Below are 10,931 nucleotides of genomic sequence, written 5' to 3'. Positions count from 1 at the left end.
GGCATCATCATGGTTAAACATTGCATTCATTCGAACTGACATTGTGGAGACCTGAAGTTCCTCTCCAATTGTTTTTCCAATGATGTCCCCTTATGCTAAAGCTTCGGGGATGACCCCCAAAACTTGACTACCTCCTAAAAATACAGCTATTGACACACCTCCCATTAATCCCAGACTGCCTCCCCCATACACTAAATTAAAGCTTTTTCCTTTTTCATATAATAATTTAAATTGTAGCATGAACACCATTAGATTAAAGCTTTTTCCTTTTTCATTAAAAGATAAAGCTAAAACGTGGCTACAAAATTTGAATTTAAATTGTAGCATGAACACCATCAGATTAAAGCTTTTTCCTTTTTCATTAAAAGATAAAGCTAAAACATGGCTACAAAATTTAAGACCAGGATCCATTCGTGCTTGGGATGAAATGCAACAACAATTTTTAAAGAAGTTTTTCCCATCTCATAGAACAAACTCTTTCAAGAGACAAATCACCACTTTCACTCAAAAACCAGGAGAAACATTTTACCAATGTTGGGACAGATATCGAGACTTGCTTAATACTTGCCCTCATCATGGTTTTGAAACATGGAGATTGGTTTCACATTTCTATGAAGAGTTAACACCTAGAGATAGGTAAATGGTTGAATTGATGTGCAATGAAACTTTTGAAGATAAAGATCCTGATGAAGCAATGGAGTACTTAGACTTGTTAGCTGAAAATGCTCAAAATTGGGACACCGCGGGTACTTATACGGCACCGAGTAAAACTCAACCCCTTACATCTAGTGGAGGTATGTACAACCTTAGGGAAGATCATGACCTTCAAGCCAAGTTTGCATTTTTAGCTAGAAAAGTTGAGGCACTAGAATTGAGAAAGAGTGGCCAATTAAAATCTGTTGAAAACATTGTGTGTCAAATATGTGAAACAAATGAACACTCAACCAACGATTGTCCAACCTTGCCTTCTTTTAAGGAATGTCTCCATGAACAAGCCCATGCTTTAAACAGTTTCCAAAGGCCCAACCACAACCCATACTCCCAAACATACAATCCTGGTTGGAGAAATCACCAAAATTTCAGTTGGAAGAGTGACAATGCACAAACTTCACAACCACAGTTTCAAGCACACCATAATTTTCAAAATTATCATGGATATGCACCTCCTTATGTTCCACCTCCTACAAGAAATTTTGAGGAAACTTTGTATGCATTCATTGAAAAGCAAGAGACAATCAACACTCAACTTGCTCAAAGCATAACAGATTTTAAACATACTCTTGCTAAATTAACATCTACTCTTAGTTTCCAAGAGAAAGGTAAGTTTCCATCTCAACCACAACAAAATCCCAAGGGGCAATACAATACAAATGCAAGTAGTTTTGGAAGCCAACATATGGATCAAGTCAAATCAATCACTACTCTGCGTAGTGGTAAGGTTATTGAAAAACCCTCTCTTGAACCTTATGAGAAAGATGATGAGTCAATCTCTAAGGGTAAGGAAGGGGTTGAATCTGAAAATTGCAAAGAAACGACTGATTCACCATCAGCACTTCCATTTCCTCAAGCCATGACCAAACAAAGGAAAGTTAATCACAACTCCGAAATCTTTAAAACTTTCAAACAGGTAAGGATCAGTATACCTTTGCTGGATGCTATTAAACAGGTTCTTTCCTATGCTAAATTTTTGAAAGATCTCTGCACTGTGAAGAGAAAACTGAATGTGAAAAAGAAAGCCTTTCTAGCCGAACAAGTAAGTGTTATTCTTCAAAACAATAATGCTTTGAAATATAAAGACCCTGGTTGTCCTACAATTTCTTGCTTTATTGGAGAGCATAAAATTGAAAGAGCCTTACTTGATCTTGGTGCTAGTGTGAATTTACTTCCATATTTAGTTTTTCAAAGTCTCAATCTAGGTGAGTTAAAACCAATTTCTATAACTCTTTTACTTGCCGATAGATCTATAAAAGTGCCTAGAGGAATAATTGAAGATGTGTTAGTACAAGTCGATAAATTCATTTATCCTGTGGATTTTATTGTCTTGGACACAGAACCTGTTGAAGCATGTAATTCATTTCCTGTTATTTTAGGACGTCCGTTTCTTGCAACCTCTAACGCATTGATTAATTGTAGGAATGGACTGATGAAGCTATCATTTGGAAACATGACATTGGAGATGAATATTTTCAACATTTGCAAGCAACCTGGAGATGATAATGATTTACAAGAAGTAGATCATATTGATGAATTAGTTTATGATCAACTTGAATCTACTTTAAGTAAAAATGAATTGAATGAAACTGAAGATTTGCAAATGGTTTATTCTGAGGAAGAAATCACGAATGAAACAAGCACCGAAAATGTTGATGCGAATCTTTTGTCAACAATGACAACAGATTCGACATCTGACATCACACCAATGGATGATTACTTTCCTAATGAATCCTTACTTTCTCTTAGTCCAATGCCTTGGTATAATAAAAATATCAATTTTCTTGCTTTAGAAGATTTGCCAGCTAATTGGAGTACCCAAGACAAAGAAAAGTTTTTGAACGAAGTGAAGAGCTTTTATTGTGATGACCTTAACTTATTCAAATATTGTCCTGATCAAATATTTCAAAGATTCATTCCCGACAATGAGGTAAGTAGTGTCATTAAACTTTGTCATTCTGAAGCATGTGGGAGTTATTTTTCTTCAAAAAAGACAGTTGCAAAAATCTTTCAAAATGGATTTTATTGGCCCACCATGTTCAAGGACACACATGCATTCTGCAAAACTTGTGAAAATTGTCAAAAAGTTGATACTGGTCAAAACGTTTTGTTTTATAATTCTCAACTCTATTCATTCCCTAGAGAGCTAAGATCAAGATGGAACAATCCTTATGGGGCCTGTGATATTGAGAATTTAATGAATGACAATGATTTTAAAGAAAATGGACATCGTTTGAAAGCTTACTTTGATAAGTTTCCTAGTGAAAATGAATTAACTGGTTTGAATGATCTTATAGATAAAGGTTGATTATTTTGTTTTTCTCACATTTTCTTTTTTGTGTTTCTTTTTGAGTGATTTTTGCTAGTTTCTCTCACCCCGGTCAAATGGCGGACAACGGTACTCCGTGACTTAAGTCGGTTCTTTCAGTTTCCCACAATAACTGATATTTGTGTATATATTTGTGCAATTCTTTGAATCTCTCTTCCAATTCTCATTTGATAATGGACACTAATCTTGAAAAATTGAAAAAGTATTTTCCCGCTCTACCTCAGAATGCGATTACAAAAATTTACCGTGCTAGATGTGCAAGATTGAGATTGTTAATGAATCATGGAATTCTTGAAGATATTCGCTGGTTGATTGAAGCAAAGGTCCTATTGTCAGGTGAGTCCTCTAACTTCTTCATTTCACACATGCCTGGAACAGGTAAAAGCACTTTTGCAAAGAAACGTCGTGCAAAATGACTAGAAGTCTGTCATCGATGTGCTAGATGAACTTGTAATACACAATGTCGTTCTTTAGGAATGATATCTATAAACCGTGAAGATAAAATACAATTCATTAAGGATGGCCTGAGTAAGGAGTCTTTAGATATTCTTCTATTGACTCTTGTGACACATCCTAGTGGAGATGTGCATCGTGTAATTCATGATTTATGGCCACTATTTCATAAAGAACATGATCGACTTAGTCTTGGGAATCTGACTAAAAAAGACCCTGTTTGCCAGTTTTTAAGAAAACTGGATGGGAAGCCTATCCCCGACCCATAGAGGGCGTTTAAGCCGTTCTTGGACGTAAAACCAAGGGAAGATGTGAGCCACAATCACAACTACCTGTACATACACATGTTTTTTTTTTTAAAAAAAAGTAAATAAATAAATAAATAAAAAGAGAGAGAGAGAGTGTGAGACTCCAGCTGGCCTACATATAGGTGTTATGATTGCCTTTCTCATTTCTCATCTATAAAACCCTCTCTTCCTTCCTTTCATTTCTACTCAACCCATACATTCAACAAATACAGAAGTGTGTAGAAATGGCAAGGTCCTCAGGTCATCGAATAAGAAATATTTGTGTTTTCAGTGGATCTAGTCCTCGGAAAGAAAAGGAGTTTTTAGAATCAGCAAATCATCTTGGTCAGGTGCTAGCTGAGAGAAAGATTCATTTAGTGTATGGGGGAGGCAGTCTTGGGTTAATGGGTGGTGTGTCAATAGCTGTATTTTTAGGAAGTAGTCAAGTTTTGGGGGTCGTCCCTGAAGCTTTGGCACAAGGGGACATCATTGGAAAAACAATTGGAGAGGAACTTCAGGTCTCCACAATGTCAGCTCGAATGAATGCAATGTTTAACCATACTGATGCCTTCATTGCTTTACCAGGTGGTCTAGGCACATTGGAAGAGATCTTTCATATTTTCTCTTGGGCTCAACTGCACATTCACCATAAACCCATAGGTTTGTTAAATGTTAATGGTTATTATGATAAATTGTTGTCTTTTCTTGATCATGCTATGGAACAGGAATTTCTAACATCTTCTGCACGACAAATCATAATTTCTGCTGCTACTGCTGAACAATTGATTGACCAACTACAATCTTTCATTCCTATGATTGATCCTTCCATGAGTCGCATAAATTGGTCATCTAAGGAAAGTCGTAAAAAGCTTAGATTGGATTTGAGCCTTCATTTGTGAATTTTTGTGTCTTTTGGTTTTATTATTGTGTTTTGTTATTTCTTATTTTTGTTTTAGTGTGTTTCAGGTTTGTCGGTGTTCGTTATTTCAGGTGATATCTTCTATACTCTATCTTTTTACCTTAAAACATTGAGGACAATGTCTCATTTTGGTTGGGGGGAGAGGGTAGTAGTTGATTAAAAAAAAAATTGTTTTTCATTTCATAAAGCATGTGCATAATTATTGTTACTAGGATGACAGAGTAAAGGAGCTCTTTTGTTAAAGTGACTCTTGAGACGCATCTTAGTATTCATTCTTAACAAGGTCTATTATAATACTTCCTGAAATATTCAAATTTACAAACTCTCGTATTGTTACCACTTAATTTTGCTCATATACTTATTTAACATGTATTCTTAAACCTTAATTTATACACACACACTTTAACATATGATTGTGGGTTGCATATTGGATTATTACATTATTTATGTTCTTTTGTTAAAGGTAACAACTAAGAGAAAGGGATTGTATATAATTAAAAAAAAAACATGAAAAAAAAGGAAAAAAAATGATGAAAAAATAAAAAATGATGATAATAAAAATGTAGATAAGTTTGGTTTCGTAGCCTCCCTAACCTAAGCAATTAAGCCCGAAGGGGTGTTTTAACACCTAATACCCTAAAGTCAACTGACTTGGGAGCTATTGGCCCAACGCTTGTTACATGGGTTGAGGAGAAAAGCTTAAGGGAATCAAACATTGCACTATCTACATATCAGTATCTGCGACCCGAGTTACTAAGCTCGTAGGGGTGTCTTAACACCTAATGCCCTAAGACCAACTGGTCTGGGAGTCATTAGCTGAAAGCTCGTTACATGGGTTAAAGATGCATGATGTTTTTAAAGTATATGTATATAGAGTTAAAAAAAAAAAAAAAGACAAAAATAGTAATCCCAACCCAAGGAAGTTAACCTTAAACATTAGAACAAAAATTTTGTTTTCTTCCAAGAAAAGCCCCATAATTATGTGTTGATACATTGAGCACAAAAGAAAGGTTTATTAATATCTTGTTAAGAGGTATTGAGCAGATATATAAATTTAATGAGAGTTTGTTTATCTGGATAGACTAATGGAAGTTAAATGATGAATACCTTGCTTTGTGAAATTTGCAAATTTGTTTTCTATTTTAACGCTTTGATTACTAGGGACTAGTAATAAGCTGGTTGGGGGGTGTGATTAGTACTTAAAAGTGCATTTTTATCATGGTTTTATATCATCATTTTGCACTTGAAGTATCAATAACTCCTTAACTAAAATATGTTTTATAATAATGTATCTAATAATATAAGATACCTATAATTTATGGTAAATGTCTATTTTTAATGCAGGCCTATCACATAAATGAAAGGATTGATTGATGACTTGAAGAACTTAAATTGCAAGGATAAAGAGATGGCCAAACTTAGAAAAGAGATGTCGGTGCAATCCAAACCGGAACACTGTTCGGTAATTGGGTCATATCTGGAGCTACAGATCTCAGATTTAGGTCCAATTTATATGGATGGAAAGGTAAGACATAGGCCTACAACTTTCATATGGAGCCCAAGATCTAAAAAGGCCATTATCAAGTCCAAATTGTAGCAACAACAAAGAAGCCCGAATCTGTCTTCCAGCCCGAGCACTATTCGGTATTTTGGCCATATCTGGAGTTCTAGAAGTCCAAATGAGCTGAAATTTTTACACAAGAAAGCTGAGACAATTGCCTACAACTTTCATGTTTACAACTGGCTCCAATTTTGACGTTATCAATGACGTTTTGGGCAGACAAGAGAAGATAAGGATTGTCACCAAGTCAAAAGTTGGTCACCCACTTATCAATTAGTCATCAAATCAATAGTTCCCATTTATTGTTGTTGTATTTTTTTTATTTATAATTTGTACAAATAACCTCCTTGTGGTTCGACCCCGGTCTTGCCGGGTTATTTATTACTTCGACACTCCTGCACTTGGGAGAAGACATCAATCTTTTCGTCGTGTCAATTAGCTTGGTCTGAAATTTGATTAGATGATTTTGATTGACAAATACTTGTTTTAGTGTGATAAGGTGCATTGGATACTCGATACACTGGATGGTGTGGCTATATAGGATCAAATGACAAATTTGTTAATGGCTGAGATGGATTTGGTTTTTAATGAAGTGCAATAAGCCCTATTAGATCAGATTCAATCAAGGATTCAAATCCAATTATTATTACATCTACCATTGGCATATTTTTGATATTTTTAAATTGTTTTTTAGCCAATTCGCATTCCAATGAGTAAGAGACATACGGTATTTTAAAGAAAATTTTCACCTGCATTAATTGCTCCATTAAAAAAAAACTTATGCATTATTAATTATTTTTTTTATTATGTATAATAATCAATATACATAGGGGTAAAGCTAAAACTTCAAATCAATATTAGAAAATATTTGTTTCAATTGCTAAGAATTAAATTTGATTACCAAAAAAATAATTTCAAACATGAAGAAATATCTTTCGACCAGTATCAACTCGCTGGACCTAGTTTTGAGTGAAGATGATGGTTTTTACTGAAAATGACCTGAAACTCATTTTTACCTTGATGGACATGGTTTGACCTGTATTGACTAATGGACTTAATTTTGACCAAAAATAATGGTTTTGACTTGAAATGGTTTGAAACTCATTTTTTAGCCAGTTGATATGGTTTAACATGTATTGACATGGTGGACCCGATTTTGATGGAAATATAGCTGTTGACCTGAGAAAAGAAATATTTTGAATTTTGAAATTTTCTTAATTTTTTTTGGATTCTCCTTTTTTAATGAAAATAGAAAACAAGCATGAGGAAATCTTAGGGAACTCTCTTTACAATACTTACGACATGGTTTTGAAAAAGGCTTTACATAGTAAATGTGTAAAGAAAAGAAAATGATGGAGATCTCTTAAAATGGATTAATAAAAGATTCATGTTCTTGAAAAATGAGGTACTATCAATTCATAGATTTACCTTAATCAAGATAAAATTGTATTATCCCAATAATTTTCCTTGATTAAAAGAGAATGAGAAAAGATTAGTATCATCTCCACGAATCTTTTTCATTAGAAAGACTAGGATTCATAAAAAGAATCCTTTTGTCAAAAAGTGAGGTAGAATCAATTCATAATCTACCTGGATTGAGACAAGATCATGTCATCTCAATGATTTTCCTCGATCAAAAAAGAAATGAGAAAAGAATCGTATCATCTTAACGATTCTTTTTCATTGGAAATACCTAGATTTATAAAGGGATCTTTTTGTCAAAAAGTGAGGTAGAAATTGATTCACAAATCTACTTAGATAAAGACAATCAGAGAATTATACCATCTTAACAACTATTTGCAAAGTTTTTTCAAAGAGTTTCTCACCTACTAAAATATTCATGGTTAACCCTGCTATTCAAGTTGGGTTTCCAAAGGCCACATGGCATTAATAGATTCATTATCCCTATTTAGATGGCTTTCTAATCATTCAAAGATTTTTCAAACAAGCCTAATTCTCATAGTTCACCTGCCCATTGTTTGTAAAATCCACCTGATATTGTATACTCACCTAATCTCATAACTGCATGAATGTATTGGTGTCATTTATAAGGCTATTCAAATTTGTTATATGAGGCACTCACTAACATTTAGTCTTAAGCAATCCCTCCCAATCAACCATAATGACTCAAACTCTTATTGTAATTTCTAGTGTGAAAACCATCTATCACCCATAGTCTTAAGGTTTTGAATGTTATACATGTTATACTTGTATTAATGATATTATAGGATACATCCAATGAGAAAGTTTTAGCCATTATGAATACATGAGTAGGTTTTTTTTTTTTTTTATCTAAATTGGTTTTAAACAAACCTTTTGGTTGCTTAGTGATCATCCCTTAAGGGTTGATATGAGACCTATCAGGTACGAATAACATAGGCTAATATCGTGTCACGTCGGCATACTAAACATACTCAAATAGATAATAAATAAAAAACGTTTGACGGTTTCAGAAGTCTTACCCATGCTAAAAAGTTATAGGGATACCGCTACTTACCCACCTATCATAAAGTTTAAAATATGTGTTTTAAAAAGTGTTGCAAAAGCAGTGAAGGCATGACAAAAAATAAGCAAGCATTATAAACACAATAGCAATTAAAAGAAATACAACAAAACTTAGTCTAAAATTTTCCTAATGGAGTCATCATTTCATCGTGCCTTGGTAGAGATCACAACGACTTCTATAGAAAAATATATTGAAACAAGGTTTCTAGTGTTTTGTTATTCGAGGGGAAATGTCTTATTTATGGAGTCATCACCTAATATTATAATAATTAGAAATCTTAACTAGTCTCCAAAGGTTTTAAGGTAAAGGACTAGCTATACTAAAATGAAGATACCATCACCCTAAGCATTTTATCTGAGATAAGTTGCATTATCAGTTATCTTTCATTATTAGAAGTTTGTTATGCTTGATCAGTAATTTATTTATAACTGAAACACATGTAAAATATGAAAAAAATAAAATAAAATTTAGGCTAAGTGTGAAACTAACCATTCTCTGATGTGAATTATACTAATGAATTGACTCTTTTTTTTTTTGTTCTTGATCATAATCTATGATTATTTATCGATCAAATCATGTTAGTAAACTGACCAATTTGGTTACTTATGATCATCACCTATGACTTTTTATCAATGAAGTTATGTTAGTAAGTAAACCATTTGATCACTCATAATCATAATTTGTTGCTTATTATCTATTAAGTCATGTCGATTAGTTAAATCATTAAACCTATAATAACCTATAAAAAAACAAAATTTTATTATTTTTATAGAAAAAATATATTTTTACCTTGGATTTTTGGAACGGGTGTTGGACTTATATGGGTGGTGAAACATTAGGTGTTGGACGCACGAGTGATGATGGGAAAATTCAGGTGTTGTACTTATGTTGTCATTTTTATTATTTAGGGTATTTTATAAAACACACAAATAAAATACAAATACTTGTAAAAGAAATTAAAACTAGCTTTAATGATGTGTAGCCTTTACACAATGTCACGACCAAAATATTGATGTTTTTTTTCCAAGTGCAGGAGTGTCGAAGTAATAAATAACCTGGTAAGATTGGGGTCGAACCACAGGAAGGTTAATTGTATAAATTATAGATGATAATAATATAACAACAACAATAATAATAATAGTACTAGTAGTAGTAGTGATTAAAAAAATAGAAGGAGAAGAAGAAGAAGAAGAAGATGAGAACTTTGAGATAGAATATTAACATAAGAATTAAACAATGATAACAACAAATGTCAAGGTTAGAGGTTCCACTAATGGTATGCCAAACAAGTATAGTATAAACTCTTATTATTCAATTGAAAACCAGACAGAAAAGAGGTTCTAATCAGATTGTAAATTGTTAACATGATTACATTAATCATCTTATTCAATTAATGTTAATACTTGTAAATCTTGTCAGGCATTCATGATTATAACTTATATTAACAACAAATCAAGTTCCTTTCATAGCTCAGGTGTTGGTTATACCATATAGTATGGATTATGAGAGTGCCAAGTATTTGTTGTGCCAAGTATTTGTTGTCCCAAGTGTTATACAATATAAATATAGATTAGCCATTTAACAAGCAAAGTATTAAAGGATAAACAAGATAACAAATACAAAACATGTTAGTATCAAACATTAAAGTCCATATTAAGTCTACACTATACTTATTCTTACACCATTAGTCTAACTTTTTCACTTTGACATAATAAATTTAGCCAAACATAATGAAAGAAAGAAAAATAAATAAACAAAATAAGAACATAAATAAGATAAAAGTTAACTAAGTAAAGGAAAGGAAATGAAATGCATAAACTTAATATTAATAAAAGCAAAACATAAGTAATACAAAAAAATACAAAGAGAGAAAGCAAGAGCATGATCTTGATATGAAAATCAAGATGCCTACATGCAAGGTAAATGCCTCCTTATATAGGCCAAAATTGAAAACTATTGATTTGATGACTAATAAATGAGTGGGTGGCCAACTCTTGACTTGGTGACAATCCGTATCTTCTCTTGTCTACCGAAAACGTTATTGATAATGTCAGAACTGGAACCACTTATAAACATGAAAGTTATAGAAAATTATCTCAGCTTTCCAGAAAAAAAAATAGAGGTCATTTGGACTTCTGGAACTCCAGATATAGGCCAAAAACTAA

The sequence above is a fragment of the Populus euphratica genome, unplaced genomic scaffold (genome assembly GCF_000495115.2).
Source record: "Populus euphratica unplaced genomic scaffold, PopEup_1.0 scaffold152.1, whole genome shotgun sequence".
Lineage (NCBI taxonomy): Eukaryota > Viridiplantae > Streptophyta > Magnoliopsida > Malpighiales > Salicaceae > Populus > Populus euphratica.
This window is presented reverse-complemented; position numbering follows the sequence as displayed.